We start from the raw sequence: 11,992 nt of genomic DNA on the forward strand, positions 1-11,992 counted from the left end.
CACTGCCACGCACACGCACTGGCACACACACTGGCACACACACTGGCACACACACTGGCACACACACTGGCACGCACCCGACACGCGCGCACGACACTCACACGCTGACGCGCACACGCGGCGGTGGCCACACGGCTGCCCTGGCCCTTTGTGCAGAGCTGTTGTCCGGACCCTCCCGCCCCCCCAGGCAGCGCAGCCCTGGCGCGAAAACTCCTTTTCTCTGTTCCTCTAAGCATTTTATTGCATTGGGTTCCTTGAGCTAGTCTCAGTCCTCACTGAGAGAATACCATGAAGGTGCACTAAGCAAAGACAGAAATACTGATGTCTAACCTCATCCCCTTAGGGGGAAAACATTACCTTAAGCAAAACCCAAGGAGGAAGTAGGGATGGGCACAGACTTTTCAGGGGGCAGATTCTGTCTATTAGTTTAAAAACACTCCTGTCTCTCTCATATGTTCAGACGTGTGATTTCGATCCCACCCCATTCCTCAGGTAGCTTTCCTGTTCGCTCCGTATCTGTTTCACATGACAAACTTTCTTTCCCCCGCTAACCGCCAACTGGTTACTGAGGAGGAGAGAAGAGGCGGTTAATCGATACTCGAGTGGAGAATATTTAGAAGCATAGCATTGATATGCACTCATTTGGTCTAGTTAATTTAACAAAAACCTTGGGAAAACATTTAATATTATTTTGAGGCTTCTAAAATGTTTAAAGAGTCTCCCTATACTAGTGTCATTATTTATTAGGTCTAAAATTTGAGTGTACACATTTAGAATTGTCTATGCAGGAGAAAAAATGCCCCTTGTCTTTAGTTTCAACAATGCATTTCTGTCCATTTAGCTTGTAGCATAATTTTCTTTTTCTTTCCCACCATTAGAGATTGTATGCTAAAGTGATGCACACCAATAGCCAAATAGAAGAGACCTTTTCCTAACCATCCCTGGCATCTATCACTCAAGATTCCACGCCCCCCCCGCCCCCAACACACACACACACACATACACTTCCACCCTGTATTCTTCAAATTGTGGATTTGAACCTATGGGTTATTGGGGTGGTTGTTTAAAATGTGAGAAGGGTAAACTGAGGGGTAAACTGAGGTAGGGGAGGGTAGCCTACATAAGCCTACCCTTGGAAGGCGGAACAAGAACACATTCGAAGCACATTGAGAAGAGACTGTCTGTAAACAATGATAATCGAGGCTTTCAAAAATCATAAAATGGATTGAAATATCTGATTCATTATTTATTCATCACAGCCCAACTTTGCAAATCTGAGAACAGTGTTTGAAAACCAAGTGGCTTCTATTTTGTACATCGACTCAGCAGATGGGACTCCCTTCCAAAATGTGGCTAAAGGGTTAAAGCTATAATTTTAGAAAAGAATCTCAGGAAATGACATTAAGATCTGATACATTCCCTTTTCTTTCTGGCAATAATATTCCCCCAAAGGAAAACACACACACACACACTTATTGATATCATGATAATGTTTCTCATTCAGAGTACGAGTGTCAGAATGATTCCTGTTTGTGGAAGTGTTTTTAAAGCTGCGAGGACACTTTCACTACTATGAAAGCTGACAAGCCAATGAAAGGGAATTTCTTTTAACTCCATAATAGCAGGTTACATAGAACATGAACACTGATGGTCAAATAGCCAATTATGGTATAAATATCCTTTGTTTACAGAGAGGTGTTAAATGAGCCTTTGGAGTACAAAGGATTAGGCCCATCTAAGCTACCATTTGTTCTTCAACCCATTATGTCTTCCCTTAAAAAGGCCAGTGCCATTGTAGGTAATAGGCACACAGAACATACTCCTCTCTGTTGATTTTAGTTTGCTTTATTTCAATGAGCACTGTTGTTTACTTTTTAAAATTTAAATAAATGTCAGCATTGTATAATTTCTATGTTAACAAAGCAGTGAGCAAAATCCCTTGTATGTTTATAAAATATTATTGTTTAATTCACATAGTTTAGAAATTCCAAATGTTGAGAATAGGAAGGAGGCCAAATACCATCTGTTTATAACTATGATGCATCGTAATATGTGTACTTTTAAAAGGAGTTTGGTCAATCATGCCACTATTTTATCTGCTCGGAATATGTTGAAGATTTAAAATGTAATTTACAGGATTACTTTTAGTGCGTTGCATCCAACTGTGAGTTGTAAAGAAATCGGTCTCTTCTGCTTTTCTCAAATCAATCATGAAACAGCCCCAATTAATGGGGGCTGTTAAACGTGTCGCTTTTTGCTTAGCTCCAGAATTCTTCTAACTTTGGCTCAGTCCACCTTCTCAATGCTGATAAAAAAAAACAACAAAAAAAAAAACCTCCAAGGACAAATGAAACAAAACACTCCTCGCTGTGTCTTTCTGCCAGGAGATAGTCACTTGGAAAGGGAGGCAGGGTATGGTAGCTAATAATTAGCTCACATCAGCCCTGAGAAATTACCTGTGAAACATCCTTTGGTGCTGGGTTGAAAAACAACATTTGACACTCCCTGTTTTAAAATAGTACTTTCTTGTCCCTGAGACTTCTGATGTCATTTACCTTTTATTTCAAAGGCACTTAATTGCATAGTATGTAACAAAAGGAGAACACTTACTTGCAATAGATGAACAGGGTATTTTGTTGTTGTTTTGTTACAAATCAAGTTATTTATCGAAGAATTCTGTTCTTTGCAAACTAGAGACACTCAGCAACTGGGCCTTCAATGCAGGGCCGCAATCCTGTTGAAGCCCCGAGGTGGTGGTGGCATCTCACATCACGGGGTCCCTTTTTCAAGAAGGGGGAACTGAAGACTCAGATGACTTGGGAAACTTTGGAAAATGGGATTAAAACATTGATTAGCAAATGATGGTCATTTGATTGTTTTTAGCAAGGTAGAATCAGTAAGAACTACACTTTGAAATGCTTTTACCGTCAAACACATGTAGAAATATGAAAACACACTCCCAGGGAGCTGGGCATGTTCTGGATGTTTGACTTCTCAGCTGAGGGTAAACAGGTACAAAGTGGTCTCACTGCCCTCAGCAATAGCAATTTTCTCAAACATTTTAGGTTTAGCAGCTTCTAAAATGTTATCAATTAAGATTTCTTACTTACACATAATTAAGAACATTAAGAGTACCCAAACTCTCCTGTATATACATGTGTGTGGTTTTGGGTTTTTTTTTCCATTTAATTGTTACATTTTAAAAGTCCGTTTTGTCTTCTTTCTGGTTAGATTACCCCCCCCCAAAAAAAAATGAATCTTTATATCATAGAGATATGCCCAGGCTTGTTTTCCTTTGAATTAAAATAAAAAAAAATACCAGACTCCTTTCTTCTAAGTAATTGCACAAGTGTACGAAATAGAAGAGAGAATACGAGGGAGGGAGGAAGGAAGGGAGGGAGGAAGGGAGAAAGAGAGAAAGAGAAAGAGAAATGGGAGGGATAAAGAGAAAAGAAAGTGGAGAAAGTGGAGGTGAGAGAAGCAGATAGAACTGGGATAAAAGAGGCTTGTCAAGAAAAGCTTTCAAAATTGCTTTGAGCAAAATAAAACACAATCATTAAAAGCATCATCATTTCCTAATAAAACCCAGGTTGTTGCATTCACATATTCAACAGGTCAGAGAAGCTCTTAAGTGAAACTTGAGTGATAACTGTGGACCAGTTTTTCCACCCAAGCCCAAGCTTCTTAAGTGGAGCTTGTACTAGCTACCCACGTCCACCATGTGAGAGAGCAGCAGACACATTCTTTGCTTTTGACGCATGTACAATCTAGACGTAAGCCATAATGCATACAATAAACATGACTATATATAATGCATTGTTTATATGTTACCTACTGGAGGTGCAAAAATAAAGGAGGAAATTCAGACAGTACCTGGCTAGCGGTTAATTTCTAAACAAAATAAGCAACTCTTTGCAGTAAATATATAATTGAGATTGAAGGGCATGTAGGTACACATTTCACGTTGCTTTTGGAGCTGACTTAGAACCATAGCAATGGCCCAAGTGTGCACATGTCATTGTATAGCCATGTTATCTTGACAACCACATTCACTTTATAAAATAATTCACTCTAATAAGTTACTCTAATAGTGCTCTGAGGTAGAACCATAGAACTTAACCAATACTGTGTGGGCATTCACAGGTATCATGTTTAAATAGGGGAAAAGATTAAAGAAAGAAATTAAGAGTAAGAAAACTGTGTGGGAGACTACTTGCTTCTTCCAATGCATGTAAAACATGCCAGAAGCTTTTCTTCATTTAGCTTTTGATGAAGAATTATTGACCCAAGCAAGAGTCAGATGAGGACTACCACTAATCAACAATAAAAGCAACAACAACAACAACAATTTTGCTTTTTTAGGAGAGAAATATGAAAAGTAGTAAATTCACCCATTTTAAAAATTAAGACAAAAAGACATAAAATTTAATACACACCATAAATAATAAATATTCTTCAGTTTCATGTGATGGCTAATTAAGGAAAAAGCCCATGTGGAAAATTTGGAGGAGAGATGAATATAACAAGGTAATTAACTCTTTGCTCCTTCAGCTTTAGAGACGAGACAGCAGGGGGAGATTTCTTTCAAGTTTGGACCTGCAGTGAGTTCAGAGAGCAAATCTGCCTCTACAGAAGAAATAAGAGGAATCCTAGTAGCTCTCCACCTCAAGCCAACCTTCTCTCTGACTTTGCGTCCCAAAGTCTCAGTTCCTGGGCTCTTTGTACTTTAAATTGAATTCCTGTGCTTTAATAGACAGTCAGTAGCTGGGTTCTTGCTTGGTTCTCTTGGACCTTCCATGGTGGAATCTGTGATCTGGTATTCATTCTGTTCCATTTGAGAAAGTCTTGATAGTTGAAGATGCACTTTTTCACCCATCCTCTAATTTAGTCTATGTAATACCCTCGTGAGACACGTAAGCCACAGCTTTAATCCCAAACTTCAGGACAGGGAACTCAGAATCAGACTGCTGGTAGGCTGCAGAGCTGAGACTAAAAGTCAGACCCCGTGGTGCCCGTTCCTCCCTCTCCTTTAGGCTAGATTCCATCTTTTGTTCTTCACGTGAACTGTGTGCATAACAATAAATTACAATCACAGTTTTTGCATTGGGAGGAAAGAATAAGGAAAAGGAGAAAGAACAGAGGCTGAAGGAAGACGGGGGAGAAGGAAAAAGGGGGGAACCCTAAACAACCCCCATAGAGTTTTCTGTAAAGTGGTGAAGGATAAAGCATTAAATTGCTCCCCTTTTGCTTACAGAGACCAGTAAGGAGGGAAACACTCCTAAAATTTCTACCATATAATGGAAAAATGAATTCCAAAGCTATCACAGTGTTTTGTGTTTTAAAGGATAGAAATTTGAAGTAGATAACCCATCGACAGAGCTCCTTAATGAGTTCTTGTCTATGCATGAGTGGGCCACAAGCTTAACTTTAAGTATAAGACAGAACTATTCTGTTTATAAAATTAATGGGAATTTGCAGAAATTGGAAAAAAACACACACACAACAAAAACCTGGTAGAGAGGAAAAGAAAATGGTCATAGGATGGAGGAAAATAAACTAGGACTTAAAGATAACATATCTACCAACAAATTCCCTGTGGTAGGCTAGAGTTGATTATTAAATGTTTTATTATTTAAGTGTATTAGACTCAGTTCTATGCCTATGTTCCAATGCAAACTCCTCTAAAACCTCCACTGAAAGTCTGAGACCCCAAACTGGCTTAATTTACTTCCACACTTGGGGAATAAAAGCACAGAGAAGGCAAACGAAGGTGACATTGCAGAAGGCATCATTTAAAATAAGACAAAATCCTGTGGAAACAGAAAATAGGGATAAGAAGTGAGTGGGAGAAACGGAAGCCTTCATAGAAAGATTACTAAGAAACCTGCACTATAGGAGATCTGGGGGGAAAACAGGTAATTTTCAATAATGTAGACATTTGATAGTTTTGGCTGCTCAACCTCTAGCTAACCTTCTATAGAAATCTAAAGTTCTATTTGAAGAATTCATTCTTTCTTACTGAATATGATCAGACTTGGGAATTGAATCTTGCCTTGAGAGAGAAACAAAGAGACAATATTGTAGGCCTGGCTCAGTGGTTGAGTGTTGACCTATGAACCAGAAGGTCACTGTTCGATTCCCGGTCAGGGCACATGCCTGGGTTGCAGGTTCAATTTCCAGTGGGGTGCCTGCAGGAGGCAACCGATCAATGATTCTCATCATTGATGTTTCTATCTCTCTGGCCCTCTCCCTTCATCTCTGAAATACATATATAAGAAAAAAAAAGACAACATTGTAATCCCAGTCCATTTGACATGGAGCAGCCCAACAAAAGTATTGGGTTCTGCTTCTCAGCTTCCAGCTTCTAGGGTCCCTCCCAATCCCAAGTGTGAATGTCCAGCATCCAGTTGATATGTTCTCTGTCCACCAGGATTGTGTCAGGTGCGAAAACAAAACAGAAAGATCTGGTTCAACTGAATTGCTCACTGAGGAAAAAATGATCATTTTAGAAAGTAAAAATGATGCAAGTAGAGTGGCTACGTCTTTCCATGTTTTCATCCCTACGTGTTACCCTCACAAGAGAGCTACAACATCCCACATGCAGGAGAGGGGACCTTTCTTGCTTGTGTTTGAACAGGCAGTGGGAATGAGAATGGGGATTGTCTTCTATCCATTAGGTCCTAACTCTGAACCATGTAGATGAAGAATAAATAGACCCATGAATAAAATTAGGACAGGACAAAGGGAGGAAACGGCTGATACCTGATACAGGTAAGCAACACAACTGCACCTTCTTTCAGTAAATTACTTTACCTCTAATTTAGTCAGATTTGGTCTCTGTGGTTTGCAAGCAATGAATTTTAATTAATATGCTTGGTTATAGCTACTACTGGTATTATTTAAATCAAATAGCTTTCTTGAAATATATTTATACCTTGATTAACCAGGCCTATTCATTTGGTGCACCACGAAGGGGATGGAACACGATGCCTGTGTATATGAATCGAGCTTTAACCGCACATGCCATGGACATTCGCGGCTGTCCCTGTAGTGGTTTTCTTAAAGTAGGGTTATGGTCAATATCGCTAATGCATACTTGTCAGTTTTTATAAATATTTCCTTATCGATAGGTTCACAATTTAAACATCTTTAAATACGTTTCAATCAAGAACTGTGGACAATATTTCATTAGATAGATAGATAGATAGATAGATAGATATGCTGTACATATACATATATTCTTTATTCATTCATTTATGGAGTCCTAGGTTGTTTTTATATCTGGGCTATTGTAAATAATGCTTCAATGAACATAGAGTGCATATATCATTATAAATTATGTTTTCAAATTCTAACCTAAAGAAAAGCAAAACAAATGAACACACAAAATAAAATAGGAAGAAATTCATACATTCAGAGAACAAACTGATGGTTGCCAGATAGGAGGAGGTGGAGGGATGAGCACCAAAGATGAAGTGGACTAAAAAGTTCAAACCAGTTATAGAATAAGCCGTGAGGATGTAATATACAGCATAGGAAAGAGAGCCAATTACTTTGTAAGAACTATGTATGGTCCGATGAGTACTGCTAGACTTAACCATGGCGATCACTTCATAAAGTACATAAATGTTTAACACTGTGTTGTACACCTGAAATTAATATAATATTGTATGTCAACTACAACTAAAAAAAGAAAGCACTGCAGACAAAATGTGCTACTCTATTCTGGAACATGTATATGACTTGCTTTTACTTTAACTTTTTTTTAAAGTTCTGTGTTTCTTTTAATGTAGGTGAAGAAATGACTTGGATTTTAGAAATGTACTTTTTAATCATTAGATGTCAAGCAAGCATTTATTGACCATGACTTTAAATTTCCCAGTAATAGTTTTCCCCAAATGCTTAGTGTCTTGCTTTTACATTTATTCGTGTATTCCTTTTTTGTTCATTCAGTACTTCATTTACTCATTAATTTCTTCTTTGTTTATTCAAAAAAAATTGTTATTAGGTACCTAATATGTATGTGGAAGGCATTGGGTTGGCAAGGAAAAAAGCAGCATTAAATATTTTATGTACAACATAAACCCAAGGCATGTGTTGTTTTCCATTTGGTAACATTTGTAAACGGGAAGCAATAGGACAAAAACAAGGAGCACAGGGTGTCCAGTCTTTCCAGGTCTTGCTAATACGGTGTCTCGTGTTCTGAGGCGAGTCCTGCTTTGACAGGCAACTTCTTTGGGTTTTTTAAGCATGAGAATAGGGAGGAAAGGGAGAGAGAACAAAAGTTCAGAAGGTTAAGTTGTGGGGAGGAGGTTATCTTGATGTGAGACTGGAATCTGAAGGCAGATGTAAAGGAGCAGAAGCAGCTGCCGTGTGTGAACTGGACGGGAGATGTTGAAGGATCCCCGTGCCTTCATCGTGTTTAAGAAAACAAATGAAGAGCTTGAGTTATTCTGAAATATGTTTGGTGGTTGCACCATTGTGTGTTTTTCCTGACAATGATGCTGAGGATGTTCTTTGTGTGGGTTATTATTTTTGTAGTGCCCAGGACTCCGTTTGATTGCAAATGACAGAAATCAGCTCACACTCATCAGGCATAAAATTTGGCCTCTGTGGGTTCAAAAGTCCTAGAGCGTGATCTTGGGCATCATGAGATCTTCACACTCAAGCACTGTCCTCTAGGATCTGGTGACCTGGCTCAATCTCTCTCTCTCTCTCTCTCTCTCTCTCTCTCTCTCTCTCTCTCTTTCCTCTAGATTATTTTTTTATGTCTAGAAGGTTATCTAGATGTGGTGGGAAGGATAACTCTTGTGTATTTCACATGATTCTTACAGCCACAGAAAAGAGAACCTATCATCCTAATCCCACCCTGGTATTAGGACACATGTTCACTGCACCTAGGTCACTTGCCTACACTTGTGACAGGGGACTTAGGGAAACTGAGCAAGACATAACTTCAGATGACTGCTCTGGTGTTATATTGGATGGATCCTTCAATCCATGTTAAAAGAAAGTTTCCGGCTATTAGGCAAAGGAATCAAATGTGATATACTTGACATTGTACCTCTTGATGAACAACTGTCTCCTTAGTTGGGGTATATACACTGCTATCACCACACAGGGTTGAATTAACTGATATTTAAATATAAAACTGTCTTTTCAAATAGCTTTCAAAGGGTTACACTTCACGGTAGCTTTGAAAAGTTCTTGGATGTGCAGAGAAACATGGAAATAGAGTCACAGGACTAAGTTACAGTAAGTGAAGCAAATATTCAACACTGGAGAAATGATGGACATGCACTTAAATGTCATCTAGAAGCACTCAAGTCCTTTGCAGACCCCCTAAGACATAAAAGACACCCACGAAGAGATAAATCCATGTTTCCTTTTGTTAAGACATGCTCAGAAGAATTGCCTGCCACCTACTAGACCAGTGATGGCAAACCTTTTGAGCTCGGCGTGTCAGCATTTTGAAAAACCCTAACTTAACTCTGGTGCCATGTCACATATAGAAATTTTTTGATATTTGCAACCATAGTAAAAAAAAAAGGCTTATATTTTTGATATTTATTTTATATATTTAAATGCCATTTAACAAAGAAAAATCAACCAAAACAATGAGTTCGCGTGTCACCTCTGACACGCGTGTCATAGGTTCGCCATCACTGTACTAGACAGTACAATTGAAATTATAAATAGATTGTGGCATTTCCAAGTTAGAAAAGTTCATACATTGCAAAGGCTAATCATTCAGATGTCAAGTATCTGTCAAAAATTACTTGTTGATTTTATAAAAAAAATATTAATTTCCAAGAGAGTAAGTTATTCGGGGAGGGGGACTGTCTGAGTTAATGAAATTGAGAGTGCAACTAGTGCCTTCAAATGAAACCTACCAAAGATAAGCTCACCATTCAAAATTACAAAACATACAAGGTCACAATCTAACCTTAAGAGAATTAGGAAAGATTTAAAGTAGAATTAATACTCCCAAGAAAATTTAGATAATAGAAATGTCAGAGAGAAATAATAAAATAGGTAGATTTAAAATGTTAAGAACAGCCCTAACTGGTTTGGCTCAGCGGATAGAGCATCGGCCTGGGGACTCAAGGGTCCCAGGTTTGATTCCGGTCAAGGGCATGTACCTTGGTTGCGGGCACATACCCAGTAGGGAGTGTGCAGGAGGCAGCTAATCAATGTTTCTCTTTCATTGATGTTTCTAACTCTCTATTCCTCTCTGTAAAAAATCAATAAAATATATTAAAAAATAAAATGTTAAAAACATTACAAAAGGAAAAAAATGTTAAAAACAAGGTACAGATAGATTTGAAAAAGAACCAATTAGAAATTCTAGAAATATAAAACATGGCCCTTTAAGTAAAATAAAATCCGTGGTTTTAAGGGCATGTTAGATACAGCTTGAAGGAAATTCATGAACTAAAAAATAGATCTGAGCTTATAAAGAAGTTGCAATATGTACATATAATTTATGTGCACACACAAATATATCCACAAAGAAAGGTTAAAATGAAAAAGTCGCTTACAAAGGGAATTTTATTCAGATTCAGTAGAAAGAATGGGAGAAAAAATACCTATGGAAGCAGATTATCTGCAAAGGAATACTAATGAGATTGACAGCAGACTTCAATTGCAATATAATAGGCACAAAAAATAATATCTGCAAAATGTTGAGAGAAAGTAGATGTCAATCAACAATTCTATATCCATATATATTTCATATTATATACCTATATCATTCAAAAATGGGGTCAAATGCAAGTACTTCTTTCCAAATAAAGAATAAGAAAGCTTAAGATTCACAGACCTTTGTTGAAAGAACCAAGTCAGAATGTTCTTCATAGAAAGAAACTGAACCCAGACAAGGGTAATACATAAGAATTAGTAGTGACAAAGCAAAATGGCAAATTGTAGGTAAATCTAAATAAGCACTCTTTGAATGAAATAATAAAAACAACCATTTTGGGCCTTAAGCTCAAGACGGAACATTTCTTGATTTTACAGAAGTTATTTCTGAGGAGGAGGGGGAGGGGGAAGGCTACCCCATGGTTGTTTTATTTCTTAAGTTAATAGTGAACAGAGGTTATGATTCCATGACTCTTCATTTTTGGTGTGTGTTTGAATGTGTCATGTGAAATTTAGAAATAAATAAATTATCTATATTTTAAAAAGAAAAGTGGATATAAAAGTCTGAGAAACAACAACATACAGGACAAGTGGAGAATAATCAGATTTAAAGTATAAGTATATTCTTGTCTTTTTTTAAGAGGCTAAACATATTCATTAACATAAGGCCTTACAGAGTCAGAGTAACAGAAGAGAAATAAAATATATTATTTCAAACAAGAAGAAATTTTAAAGAACCAACAAACTTGAATGACCCCCAAAAAGAGCAAGAAAATAGGAAAACAGAGTGATGGTGAAAAGAAGCACAAAATATAATGGTGTAAATAAGTCCAAATATATAAGACATTACAATAAATATAAGCAATCTTAAGTAGCCAGCTAAAAGAAATATTAAAAGCTTGAATTTTAAAATTTACATAAATAATTTCTACTATAAATACATCCAAACCTTAAAACCATAAAAAGTTTAGAAGTAAAGTTCTAGGAAAATAAAGAGAAGGCAAATCCCAGCTAACTAATTGGAATAAAAAGCTAATGCTGCTAAGTTAATATTAAAAAAAAATAGACTTTAAGGCAAAAACCATTATTAAGACATTGTTTGGAATAATTATGGTTAATACATATTGATAAAAAGAATACATCAGCTGGAAGATATAACAATTCTGAATTTATATGCACCAAATAACATACATTCAAGATATATGAAGCAGATATTGACCAAATTTTAGGAAAAAATGGACTAAAATCACAGTTAAAAATTTTTTTAACAATCTTGTCTCAATAATTGGTAAACCAGGCAGGCAAAAAATCTTAATAAGGATATAGAAGATTTGAGCAACACAAATTACAA

This window comes from Myotis brandtii, unplaced genomic scaffold (genome assembly GCF_000412655.1).
Source record: "Myotis brandtii unplaced genomic scaffold, ASM41265v1 scaffold1577, whole genome shotgun sequence".
In the NCBI taxonomy this organism is placed as follows: domain Eukaryota; kingdom Metazoa; phylum Chordata; class Mammalia; order Chiroptera; family Vespertilionidae; genus Myotis; species Myotis brandtii.